The sequence below is a fragment of the Panthera tigris genome, chromosome A2 (assembly GCF_018350195.1).
Source record: "Panthera tigris isolate Pti1 chromosome A2, P.tigris_Pti1_mat1.1, whole genome shotgun sequence".
Taxonomy (NCBI): domain Eukaryota; kingdom Metazoa; phylum Chordata; class Mammalia; order Carnivora; family Felidae; genus Panthera; species Panthera tigris.
The window spans coordinates 88993090-89006303 of record NC_056661.1 but is presented as its reverse complement, the minus strand read 5'-3'; positions in this window follow the sequence as shown (position 1 = coordinate 89006303).

Here is a 13214-nt window from a genome sequence, read left to right as displayed (position 1 = left end):
TTACCCACCTTCCATTTCTAATCTAAAAAACAAGCATAGTTCAGAGCCATAACCACATACCTTAAGAGGAAAGATCCTAAGTAAAAATCTTCACTCTACATTTTAAGGAACCAGAGGAAGAGAAACAAACTGAGTTCAGAGACAGCTGAAGGAAAGGAAGAATAAAAGAGCAGGGATAGATGCAATAGAGAACAGAAAAAAGTGGAAAAACATTAACCAAACTCATGTTTGATTCTTTAAAAAAATAAATACAATTGACAAACTCTTTGCTAGACTAACCAAGACAAAGAGAGAGAGGACCCAAGTCAACAGAATTATAAATGTGAAAAATTACAACTGATACCACAGAAATAGAAAGAATTTTAAGAGGTTACTATGAATAACTATACACCAACAAACTGGACAGTCTACAAGAAACGGTAACATTCTCAGAAACATACAACTTACCGAGATCAAATCAGGACAACATAGAATATCTGAATAAGCAATCACTATTAAGGATATTGAATCAGGAAAAAAATAAACCCCCAATGAAGAAAAGCCTGTGACCAAATAGCTTCATTTGTGAGTTTCACCAAATATTTAAAATAGAGTTAACTCCAATCCTTCTCAAACTCTCCAAAAAATCAAAGAGGAGGGAACACTCCCAAACTCACTTTACAAGATGAACATTACGCCAATGCCAAAGCCAAATAAGGAAACTACTAGAGAAGGAAATATATGACACATTCATGTGTGTGATACATCACTTCAATAGAATGAAAGCAATCATATGATCATCTCAATAGATGCAGAACAAGCATTCGACAAATTTAACAGTCATTTGTGATAAATACTCTTAAAAACTGAGCAGAGAAGGAGCACATCTCAACATAATAAAGACCATATATGACAAGTTTAACCCTTTCATCACAACGGTGAAAAATTTCAAGTTTTTCCTCTAGGATCAGGAACAAGACAAGCTGCCTACTGTTACCACTGCTGTTCAACATGGTATTAGACGTCCTAGCCAGAGCAATGAGACAACAACAATAAATAAAAGGTATCAGAATTTAAAAAGGAAAAAGTAAAATTGTCTCTACTTGCAGATGACATCATTTTATATAGAAAATATATAGATTATATAGATATAAATGATAACCATAAACATGATTTTATATACAAAATTCTAAAGATTCAATCAAATAACTCTTAGAACTAATCCATAAGTTTAGTAAAGTTGTCGCATACAAAATAGGTAGTATTTCTGTACATTAGCAAAGAATTTTCTGTAAAACAAAAAATAAAGAAGTCAGTCCCATTTACAATAGTTCAAAACCAATAAAAATACTTAGGAATGAGTTTTCATCAAGAAGTAAAAGATATCTACTATGAAGACTATAAAATACTGAGATAGAAATCAAAGAAGAGATACAAATGGAAGAGAATCTCACGTTAATGGGTTAGAAGAATTAATTTTGTGAAAATGTCAATACTATCAAAGCCATCCATAGATTCAATGCATTCCCTATTGATATTCGAATGGCATTTTTTACAGCAATAGAAAAAAAATTCCTCAAATGTATATGAAACCATAAAAATCCCAAATAGCAAAAAAAATAAAAAATAAAAAATAAAATAAAATAAATGCTGAGAACAAAGTAGGAGACAACACACTTCCTGATACCAAACTATAATAATTAAAACAGTATGGTACTGGCATAAAAACAGACAAAAAGACCAGTGGAACAGAATTAAGAGCCCAGAAATAAACCCAAGCATATAGTCTACTATTATTTGACAAAGAAGCCAAGAATAATCAATGGAGAAAATACAGTTTTTCAGTAAATGGTGATGAGAAAAGTGGATAGTCCCATGGAAAAGAATGAAGCTGGACCCCTATCTTGTACTACTCATAACAATTTACTAGGAATGCACGGAAGACAAATCTAAGACTTGAAACCATGAACCTCATAGAACAAAACAGGAACAAATCTCCTTGACATGGGTCTTGGTGATGATTTTTTTGTTGTTGTTTGGATGTGACACGTAAAACAGAAGCAAACCAGTATAAAATAAGTGGCACTACATCAAAAAAAAAAAGCTTCTGCACAGAAAAAGATCCATCAACCAAGTGAAAAGGCCATCTACAAAATGGGGAAAAAAATATTTGCAAGCCATATATCTGATAAGGGGTTAATATTCAAAATATATAAACATTCAAACAGCTTAATAGCAACCCCACCCCCTTCAAAACAAAACAAAACAAAACAAAACACAAAAGGTGAGCCGAGAACATGAATAGATGTTTTTTTTTTTCCAATGAAGATATATGAATGGACAACAGGTACATGAAAAGATGTTCAATATCACCAGTCATTAAGGAAATGCAAACTGAAACCCCAATGAGATACCACCTTGCAGCTGTTAGAATGACTAGTATCAAAAAGAGTGTAAGAGATAATTTCTGGCAAGGATGTGATGAAAAGGGAACCCTTGTGCACTGTTGATGGGAATGTAGATTCATGCAGTCATTCTGGAAAAAGGTATGGATGTTCCTCAAAAAATTAAAAATAGGGGCCTCTGGGCAGCTCAGTCAGTTAAGCAGCTGACTGTTGATTTCAGCTCAGGTCATGATCTCATGGTTCATGAGTTTGAGCCCTGTGTCAGACTCTGCTCTAATAGCATGGAGTATGCTTGGGATATTCATTCATTCATTCATTCATTCATTCATTCATTCTCTCTCTTTCTCTCTCCTTCTCTGGACCTCCTCTGCTCTCTCTCTCAAAATAAATAAACATTTTTTTTAGAAAATTTACAATAGAACTACCATATGATCCAGCAAGCCCACGTCTGGGAATATATCCAAAAGAAACAAAAACAACGACTCAAAAACATTTCTGCTCTCCCATGTTCATTGCTTCATTTCTCACAGTAGCCAAGAGATAGAAAGAAGCTAACTGTTTACGCATAGATAATTAGATAAAGACGTTGTGATAGATAGACTATATCAGTATCTTGATTTATCTACGTGTAATGGAATATTATTCATCAAAAAAAAAAAGGATATCTTATCATTTGTGACAATATGGGTGGACCTTTTAGGCATCATGATAATTGAAATAAACCAGAGAAAGATTAAAACTCTATGATCTCACTTATATGTGAAATCTAATAAAAGTAAAGAACACCAAATGCAGAGAAAAAGAGATCAGAGTTCTGGTTACCAGAAGCAGGGGGTGGGGAGATGGGGAATTGGAGAAAGGTGGTCAAAAGGCATGAACTTTCAGTTTTAGGAGATGTAAGTACTGGGGACAACACAATAACTACAGCTAACAGTGCTGTATGATATGCAATACATATGCATGATATGCAAAGCTGTTAGGAGAGTGGACCCTAAGAGTTCTCATAACCAGGAGAAATGATTTTTCTTTTCATTGTGTTTATGTGAGATGATGGATGTTAACTGATTGTGACAATCGTTTCACAATATACGTAAATCAAACCATCATATATGTACCTTAAAGTTATACAGTGATGTGCATTGATTATTTCTTAAAGTGGGAAAAAATGTAAGCATATTGTTGTTTCATCCAGACAGGATGTACCAATCTATACTCCATGCTGCCATTTTGCTCTATGCCAACTTTGAATCCCCTTGCAGAGTTGTCTGCCTCTTTCTCTTTCAGCTAATTTAGATTCTTTTCTTAGAACAGAGCTAACATATCTAGCCCCCCACACCATGGTGGACACAAAGGTATTCGTGGAGCATTTCTTAGGCCCATCCCCCAGAGAAGCAGCACATTGGTGAAGACGACAGAGTTGTGTTACTGTCTTAGTTAAGGACAAGATGAATCCAAAGCTTGAAAGTTCTGGGAGTCTATGGCAGTTAGTAACACTCATTGGTATTCCATGGTATGTCCTATGACTTTTTGAAAAAAATAGTCATACCAGTGTTTTTTCCTTATCTGTCTTATATTTAGTTATTTTACCTACCATATACATAACATGCAGACCTTGGGAAAAATTGGTATCTTGCATATATAGACAAATGGAATGAAATATTTTCAAATAACTTTTATGTTCCCGATAGTAAATTTCCGGAGAAAAAATATGTTTAATGGGGAAAACAATTTTTAGTTATATTTTAAGGTGAATTTAGAGAACACTGTATTTCAAATCTAGTGGTCTGAAACATGACCTGAGATAATTAGGCTGTATGAAGGTAAAAGGTATAGAGAAAGGTGAGCCTGATAGGATCCACTAGGGGAAAATGACATTCTCAAGATTCTTATAGTTGCAGAAAGAATGGGGCCCAGTTTGTGAAATGTATTCTTGTGGGGACCAATCCTCACCTTAAAAGACCTCCCCTTAAAAGATGCCTAAAAGCATCACCTTCATGCTCTGCTGAATTCATATCTGAGATAGGTCATGATAAAAATGAAAGTATTCTTATGAGAGTTTATTTTCTGCACACATAGTATTTGGCATCTCATAGGGAAATATAATTCATAAAGCTTGTACTGGTTTCCGGAAGAAATAGATACATTGGAGACTTTAGTAGTTATCTACTTTTCCTAATTGATTATTTCAAATCCTTTTTGGAAAATGACAGTATTTAATTTGTAATATGATTTTGTGTTTGTTGATACCTTAGTGTAATCTGTGTAAAATCTATAACACACTTTTTAAAGTTTTCATTAACATAGTGTTTACCCTTCTAACACCAAATCAGATTTCCTGGTAAGCTATCTGGCTTACCCTAGCTTTCCAAGGTTTGCTGTACTATCATGATATATTCCATGACACTCATTTTTTCATCAGCACAAAGCCCTTTTGATTTTCTGAAATCAAAGACTTCTTAGGATAAATATGAACTCTCTCTTCTCTCCCCACCCACCTTGTCTCCTTTTCTGTCTTCCTCTCCCTTTCTAATGCTGGTTAGATCTTTTCAAAATATTGGAGCATATTTTTAAAAGGAGAGCGTTTGACACGAACTTTTTGGCTATTTCTACTATGCCATGATAGTACAATGAGTTCTATACCGTGAATTAGAAAGTAACTGCTGGGGCACCTGGGTGGCTCAGTTGGTTAAGCGTCCGACTTCGGCTCAGGTCATGATCTCACAGTTCATAGGTTCAAGCCCTACATTGGGCTCTGTGCTGACAACTCAGAGCCTGGGGCCTGCTTCAGATTGATTGATTGGTTGATTTCTTTTCTTTTCTTTTCTTTTCTTTTCTTTTCTTTTCTTTTCTTTTCTTTCCTTTCTTCCTCTCTTTTTCTTTCTCTCTCCCCCCTTCCCTATTCACTGTCTCTGTCCTTCAAAAATAAGTGAATGTTAATTTTTTTTTAAAAGAAAGCAATTGCTAAAGCCAGCACGTTTGTATAATAAGAAAGAAATTAGTTTGTACATAGGAAAACTTATCGTGTCCCTTTCATACCTATGAAGGAAAAAAAAGTGTTTAAGGGAACCACTTTTTTATATATATATACCAGAATTACAGATATAAAGGGATAATTAATAAAATGACCATTGATACAGTGTATTTAGGCTAGTAGTTCTCAGACTTCATTGTGCATCAAAATCCCCTAGGGGAGCACCTGATAAAACACAGACTGCTGACACACGTCTCCTGAATTCCTCATTCAATAGGTCTGGATGGGTCTTGAAAATGTGTGTTTTTAAAGTGCTTTTAGGTGGTGCTGATGCTTCTGTTCCAGTGACCGTGTTGTGAGAACCACTGATAGAGGTTCCAACAGAATCTAGTATGTAGTCCCTGGTGTTTTACGTTATCCTTTGTAAATATTAAGGAAATACTGATGTATGTGAAAAGGATTAGATGGCTTACTTCACATGCAGAGTTTCCAACATTCAGGGATTGTATGGTTGGTGAGTAGCCCAGTCTTATTACTTTTCATCATTTATTCTATTGTCATTTGAAGATTTTTAATTTTATTCTTGTCTACTTCCAATGGAGGAGAGCAGGTAAGAAAACGCTTGCGTGAGATCAATTAAGAGATAACCTGAAAGCCAGTTTGGCTCAGTTGGGCTGCATTCGTTTGCTGTACAAAACGTGTCCACACTATGACCTTGAATCAGCGAACAGAGAAGAGTGTCTGTATTTCTGAGGCATTTTCAAGTCACATTCAAAAGAAAGAAAGAGAAAAAGATAATGTTCCTCAAATGAGCTACCTGAAACAGCTAACTCTAATTAATTGGATCAGTAATATTTTAAACTCTTGCAAACTCTTGAAACATTGTCCTTTGTGTCATCAGTGACAGGGCAGCTTTCCAAATAGTGATACATTTGTATTCATAAACATTTTTTAAATGTTTAGTTATACACTAAACACTTTCACATTTTTTTTTTCCTGAGTTCCTCTTGGCATGATACATCCCACTGCTTTGGTCCATTGCATTTTTGTGGACTGACGAATATTATAAAATTCTATGTGGATTCCTCCAAAGCATAGGCATTTTATACTGGAAGCACATGATCCAAGTATGTGTCCTTTCCCCTTTATGACCTGTGACTAATATACAGCTCAAACAGGGTTCCAGTATGGAAACATGAAAAACAAAGTCTGGAAAACAACCAGTATCATTTTTGAGTGACGAACTATATCAACACATGAGCTCTTAGCTTATTTTTACCCATTGGGAGGGCAAGCACATGACTTCGTCTGTTTGTAGAAATCAATACATAAGAAAGGGTTTGATTTTGTTTCTTTACTTAAATAGTTTTATTTTTCTTTGACAGTCGGCATGTGCTAAATATTAACGGAACTCTTTAGTGACTAGTTAATCTGGCAAGTTATCAAATAGTTATAAAAACTGGCAATTCAAGAGTTCCGCAGGTTGGGGGTGCTTGGGTGGTTCAGTCAGTTAAGCATTTGATTCTTGATTTCTGCTCAGGCCATGACCTCATCATTTGTAGGATCAAGCCCTATGTTGGGTTCTGGGCTGGCAGTGCAGACCTGCCTGGGATTCTCTGTCTACCTCTCTCTCCACCTCTCTCTCTCTCTCAAAATAGATAAAGCATTAAAACAAAAGATCACCAAGTGGTATCACCTTTTTACTGGAGAACATGCCAACTGACTGCAGTTAAATGAGAGTAAAATTATGTGGAAATAGAGATGAAAATAACCTATTTATGAAGGCTAAGTGTATACTAGCACACATAATCTCTTGACAACATTCTCTCTTTTTTCACTGAGAAAGCATGAGGTACGGGATGTTATAGCTTTTCCTAAAGGGTTTCATGAATCACAGTAATAAGCATTTATAATTCATTCTTTTGTTTCATTTCTTTCTAGGTCTGAAAAAAAAATTGAAGAACATTTGTTAAATTGTAATTTCTGTCCCCTCCATAAAGAGGTAAGTACAATTTACTTTTGTTTTGTTTTTGTTTTGTTTTTTTTTCTTTTTGGACGGGGGTTAAATATTAAGGAATCCTTTTAACAGAATCTTCAAATGCTAAAAAGTTTTAGGAGTTGTATTCAGTAACGTAAAGCCCTCCAAAACATCATGTCCCAATCACTTAGTGAACTGTTCCATTATGGGGTTTCAGTCAGCTAAGCAGGAAAGATGCTAAAGTATGAAGGAAAGAAACTGAGGTCAAAAGGTGGGGGCCGGGGGGGCGGGGGTGGATATAGCTAGAACTACAAAAGAGTCCCTGTCAAGGAGAAAGTGTTCAGATGTACACCTATTAAAACCATGGCTTGATCTGATTTCATCTTTCATTCAGGAATGGCATGAAAGAAATATTACTAATCTTAAGAAATACCCAACTGTAGGTCTACGTTTTATGACATCCTGGCGTCAGTTAGTGGATTGGATATCCTAGCAATGTTCTCCGGTTATTTTCTCTCTTTAGACTGAATGTATAAACTGCCCTTTGTTTCCACACAGTCATTCTACTGTTTGGAACTTCTGGTAACACTAAAGTTCATTCCCTTGTGGTAATTGATACATCAGTCACACAAGCCATTTTCTACAATATATACTTCAAGTATCACTGTAGATCAAAACATATAGTAAGTAAAAGGATAAACGTGACTGGTGTTTGGAAATGTAAAGTTTACTCGCCATTAACCACCCACTTTCCAATTTCCTCCCAAGGCAGACTCTGAAGAGCCATTTTGAGCCCACTTATTCTTTCTTTATTCCTCTCAGAAGAACTTGTTTTCCTTGTTGAAAGAGGAGCATGACTTTTGCAAACTGTTCTCAGAGGAAAAGAAAATATGGTAAAATATATTCAATATATAGAATATAAGAGAAAGAAATGAAACAGAGAAAAAGCATTTACCCAATAGCAACAAAACATAAAGTTGGAAGATAGCTCTTAAACAACACGCTACTCACAAACACTGACAGAAAATTATTCTTAATAGAAATAAGAACAATCCTAACTATATTTTCATGCACTACATTATTGAGCATATATTGAAGAGCTCTTGATTTCCATTCTGCTCTTTTCTCTAGTTAGCCATGTGACCACCCTGGCTATAAGGCAAGTGGTCAGAGAAGGACAGATATCCTATGGTTTCACTCATATGTGGATCTTGAGAAACTCAACAGAAGACCATGGGGGAAGGGAAGGGGAAAAAATAGTTACTAACAGAGAGGGAGGCAGGCAAACCATAAGGACTCTTAAATACAGAGAACAAACTGAGAGCGGATGGGGCGGTAGAGGGGGAAATGGGTGATGGGCAATGAGGAGGGCACTTGTTAGGGATGAGCATTGGGTATTGTATGTAAGTGATGAGTCATGGAAATCTACCCCAGAAACCAAGAACACACTTTATACACTGTATGTTTGCTGATTTGAAAATTATATTAAAAAAAAATAAGGCAAACAGCCTTCAGTCTCCTTCCTTAGTTGTGATATATAGATAATGGCAATTGCTGTGCTTACCATTGAAGACCACGATAAGAATGTGGTGAGATGATGTATATGCTTTTGGAACCTTCATGTGTTATTAAAACATACAGTGTTTTTCATATTGTTGATTGCCCTAACCCCAGTATCTTAATTAGATGTATGAACACAGCATACATTCATTCATCATCTATTCAATGAGCACCAACGGACCGCCTCATGTGAAAAGTTTGAATGAATGTTTCCACTGATATAGTATTTCCAAAACAGATGTGAAAATATTGAGCTAGTATTTTAGGTTCATTTATCTAAGTTTCTGAGAGGAAGAAGAGAAGGAAACAGACACATGATACACTACCAGGCTGTTTGAGTGGGAAATTTAAGTCGTAGGGCACTTTCGACACATTCGTTTGGAACATGAAATGTAACAAAAGCAAACAGGGGAAGAACAAATGATAATGTGGAGTCGATGTCCCAGAGAGGAGTGGAAGAATTAAGAAGCTTGAAGAATCTGGTATTTCTGGTGGAATTTACCAACACGTAGAGATGCGTAGCATACTGACTATTCCCTCTTTTGCTGCTAAAGTAGATATCTAATATTTACTAATTCCCAAAGATATAAATTATACCCAGAGGTGCTATGTGTATAAATTATAGCCAGAGGCACAGTGGGTAAGAGCACAACTACAGTGCAAGGTTATCTGTGCTTAGATCTTGACGCTACGGCTTCTAGCTTTGTGACTTTAAGAAAGCTACTGAAATTCCCCACGTTTGCATTTCCTGTCTAAAATGGGGTGAGAGTGACATCTAGCTTGTAGGATCTTTGTGAGGATGAAATAGGTTCCTATGTGGGAAGGACTTAGAAGAGCACCTGGGCTACGTTCAGCCTCGTGCAGCTGTTAAATAGTAATATTATCTTCCCATGTTTTCCTTCAGGTCTCTGAATGAAAAGCACTCCATCTTGATGGCTAAGATAGAATATCTGTAGTTAAAACCATCCCAGAAATTTAAGCCACGGATAAGAATAACCACCATATAGAGACAGAGATTACATTTGCCTGGCACTGTACCTCCATTTGTTACAGGCTACATTGAATTATCATCTCGACGCTAGGTAGTTGCTATAAGTAATCCCATTCTGCATATCACAAAATGGAGGCATCTTGAGGCAAGCTAATGTACAGAAGGCCATACAGCTAGAAAATGGTTGAGTTGTCCTTTGAATACAGACGCTTTGTCTGCAGAGCTTGCACTGTTAACTCACAGGGCTTCTAAAAGTACCCTACAGATATACATATTTATATCTGTGGTAATTTGAAGTTATTTAAAGTGCTAACATGGACATCCAGTTTCTCTAATATTCTGGATAAACAGAACCTTATGATACATATTTTAATGCATCAAGTTTTCTAATAAATCTTAAATCCTGAGCTGTTGGAAGAGTCCTCCACAGTAAGTTGTGTTAATAGATTTGCCACAAGATGGCAAACTTCACCAAGAAGTTCTAGTCCTTTTTCAGGTGCAAAGACTTTATTCCTTCCGTCACAACAGAGTGCCATAGAGCCGGTGGGGGGTGGGGGGTGGGGGGGGGGAGATGAGCAGCCTTGTGTGTTTTACATAAACGAACATATTAAAGTTCATTTACCCATGCTCATTCTTGGCAGAAAACATGCAATAATATTATTCAGCTCATGTGCTCAAAGCTATGCCTTTTGTTCCTCTTTAGTAAACGCACTGCATCCTGTTTTATATATCCAATATTCCCGCTTAAGATCAAAGCTCTTGGCCTGACTTTGTGATGCTTTCTCATGAAATATTTTGATTATATTGAGATTATCTATCCCCTGGGAAAAACACTCTTTCAATGTACCTATCCATATGGGTGCTTTGGAAGGACATAAACATTTGCATTTGAACTGTTCTGTGGCCTGTCAACATCACCATGGCCCATCAACACTGTCAGGGCATTAGCAGGAGACTAAACACTGGAACAAAACCTTTGATAAGTTAGACGGACTAACTCTGAACCTAGGAAAACGGTCCTTTATGGACAGATTCTGAGGGCAAATCCCATTCACGAAGTAACTACAAGTTTGACTTGTAAGTGTAACACTATTAAAAAGTGGAATGAAAACACCAGGAAATATACTACAAAATACACCTTCATATTATCAAAATATAACTCATTTTTCAAACTATAGTTCTAGTAGGATTGCAAAGCCTTGCTTGCACTGGAAAACGTTGGGCATGGTTGAAGAAGATTTTCATGTTGAAGTAACAACCTCTGTGAGTGATAGCATCTGCTCAGAGAGCTGGCCGTTCTCTTTAAACCCCATAGAACAATTCCCAGACAGCTCCAGGACTGCCCTTCTATGAGTGGTGAGGTCAAGGAAAAGTCATGTGTAGCTCAAACTTTCTCACCTCAGAATCTGAGAGTCTAAATCTCAGCTCACAGCTCTGGTCAGCTCGAAAATGCAAAACGGATTTGAGAGATTAAACCCGTATCCCTTGTCCATGAAGGGAAGGAAGTAAAATTCAGGACAGCCGGGCTGACCTTGATAATGGAAAGTTCAAACCAAAGCCAGCAGACTGTAAGCTCAGTGCTGAGGTCTAACCCTAAGATACTTTTCTGATATTGTTGTTGGGAAGGAAGTTTTAAGATGCAAGTCTTTTTGGGGCTCCTGGGTGGCTCAGTCAGTTAAGTGTCCGACTTCAGCTCAGGTCATGATCTCACAGCCCGTGAGTTCGAGCCCCGCGTTGGGCTCTGGGCTGATGGCTCAGAGCCTGGAGGCTGCTTCTGATTCTGTGTCTCCCTCTCTCTCTGCCCCTCCCCCGTTCATGCTCTGTCTCTGTCTCAAAAATAAACTTAAAAAAAAAAAAAGATGCAAGTCTTTTTATATGAAGTCTTTAAAAACTTTTCATTTGCTTACTTATAGATACAAGAAGACTGAGCTGGGCCTCTTTCATGAAGACCTTCTTCTTCTGTGGTCCAACAGAACATCACTTACCCTTAGCTCTTAAAAAATAATGCATCAAAACGTTTGCCAAAATGCATAGACTGGCACCAGCGTTCCCGCTCTGTGTACCTATATTCAAACGGTTGCCTCAGATCAGGCATTGGCCACCCAGAGAGCTCAGCTGCTGTTAAAATAAGAAGCCAGTATTTCACAGATTGGGAGTTCTCATATAACTTGTCAAGTGGTAAATTGAATGGAACGTTTAGAAAATTCTAATACTAATGCTATTTAGAGTGTGCCTGGATGGAGATTTAGGTTAACCTTGGACAGTGGCCCTTCCTGTGTTCCCTGTGGTAAAGACTTCCCCAAATGGTGAACGACACGCATCTGCTTCTTGCTGTTTGAGACATTTTAACATTCGTGGAAAAAGCAGAAGAAAAGTAGTGTCTAGGGCATTTCCACCAAGAACAACTTGTGAGGCACCCAATGACTAAAACATTAATTTGAATAAACCCCATCTGTCCCAGAGTTTGTATCCGGCATTCCCTGATTCTTTAACAGGTATTCATACTAAGACTGGTCGTTATGAAATACCTTGCTAATAATAAAAATGGAGTGACAAAGATTTATATTAAAAAATTAGCACACATTTCAGACTGGCAGTATGACTGATAGATCCCTCTCTCTGTAATTTTTCTCTGAGATTTTTAGTTTGTTTTCTAGATCCCTGTTGAGCACAATTATGGCCAATGGTGCGGAACTATTGTTACTGGGTGTATTCGATTTCCCTTTCTGCCCTCACAAATACATACACACTTCGCAATTTGAGACAACACAATTTCATTATCTCACAGTTCTGCTGGTCAGAAGACCAGCTGGCTGGTTTCTATGTTCTGCGTATCACAAGGCTGAAATCAAAATGTGGACAGGCAGAGCCCGTTCCTTTCTAGAAGTTCACAGGGAGACTCCGTTTCTAGGAACATGCAGGTTGTTTGCAGATTCACTTTCATGTGGTTGTAGGACTGAGAGCCCCATTTCCTTGCTGAAAGCTTGCCCATGAGGTCCTCAAAGCCTTTCTCCAGTCTCACGTTCCCCCTCCACAGACGATGACAAGCAAAGCTAAGTCAAATCCTTCTAAAATCTCATCTCTCCCTGATTCTTCTGCCTTTCTCTTCCACCTTTAGGGGTTCCCGTGATGACACTGGGCCCATCCAGATAATCTTTCTACTTTAAGGTCAGCTGAGCAGCAAGCAGCTTTGTAACCATCCACAAAGCCCCTTTTGTCATGTAACATGGCTGCAGGTTCCAGTGATTAGGGCACGGACAGACGTCTTTGAGGGACCATTAGTCAGTCTGTCTACCACGCTAAGTGCTATAGGTGGAATCTGGTAAGAGG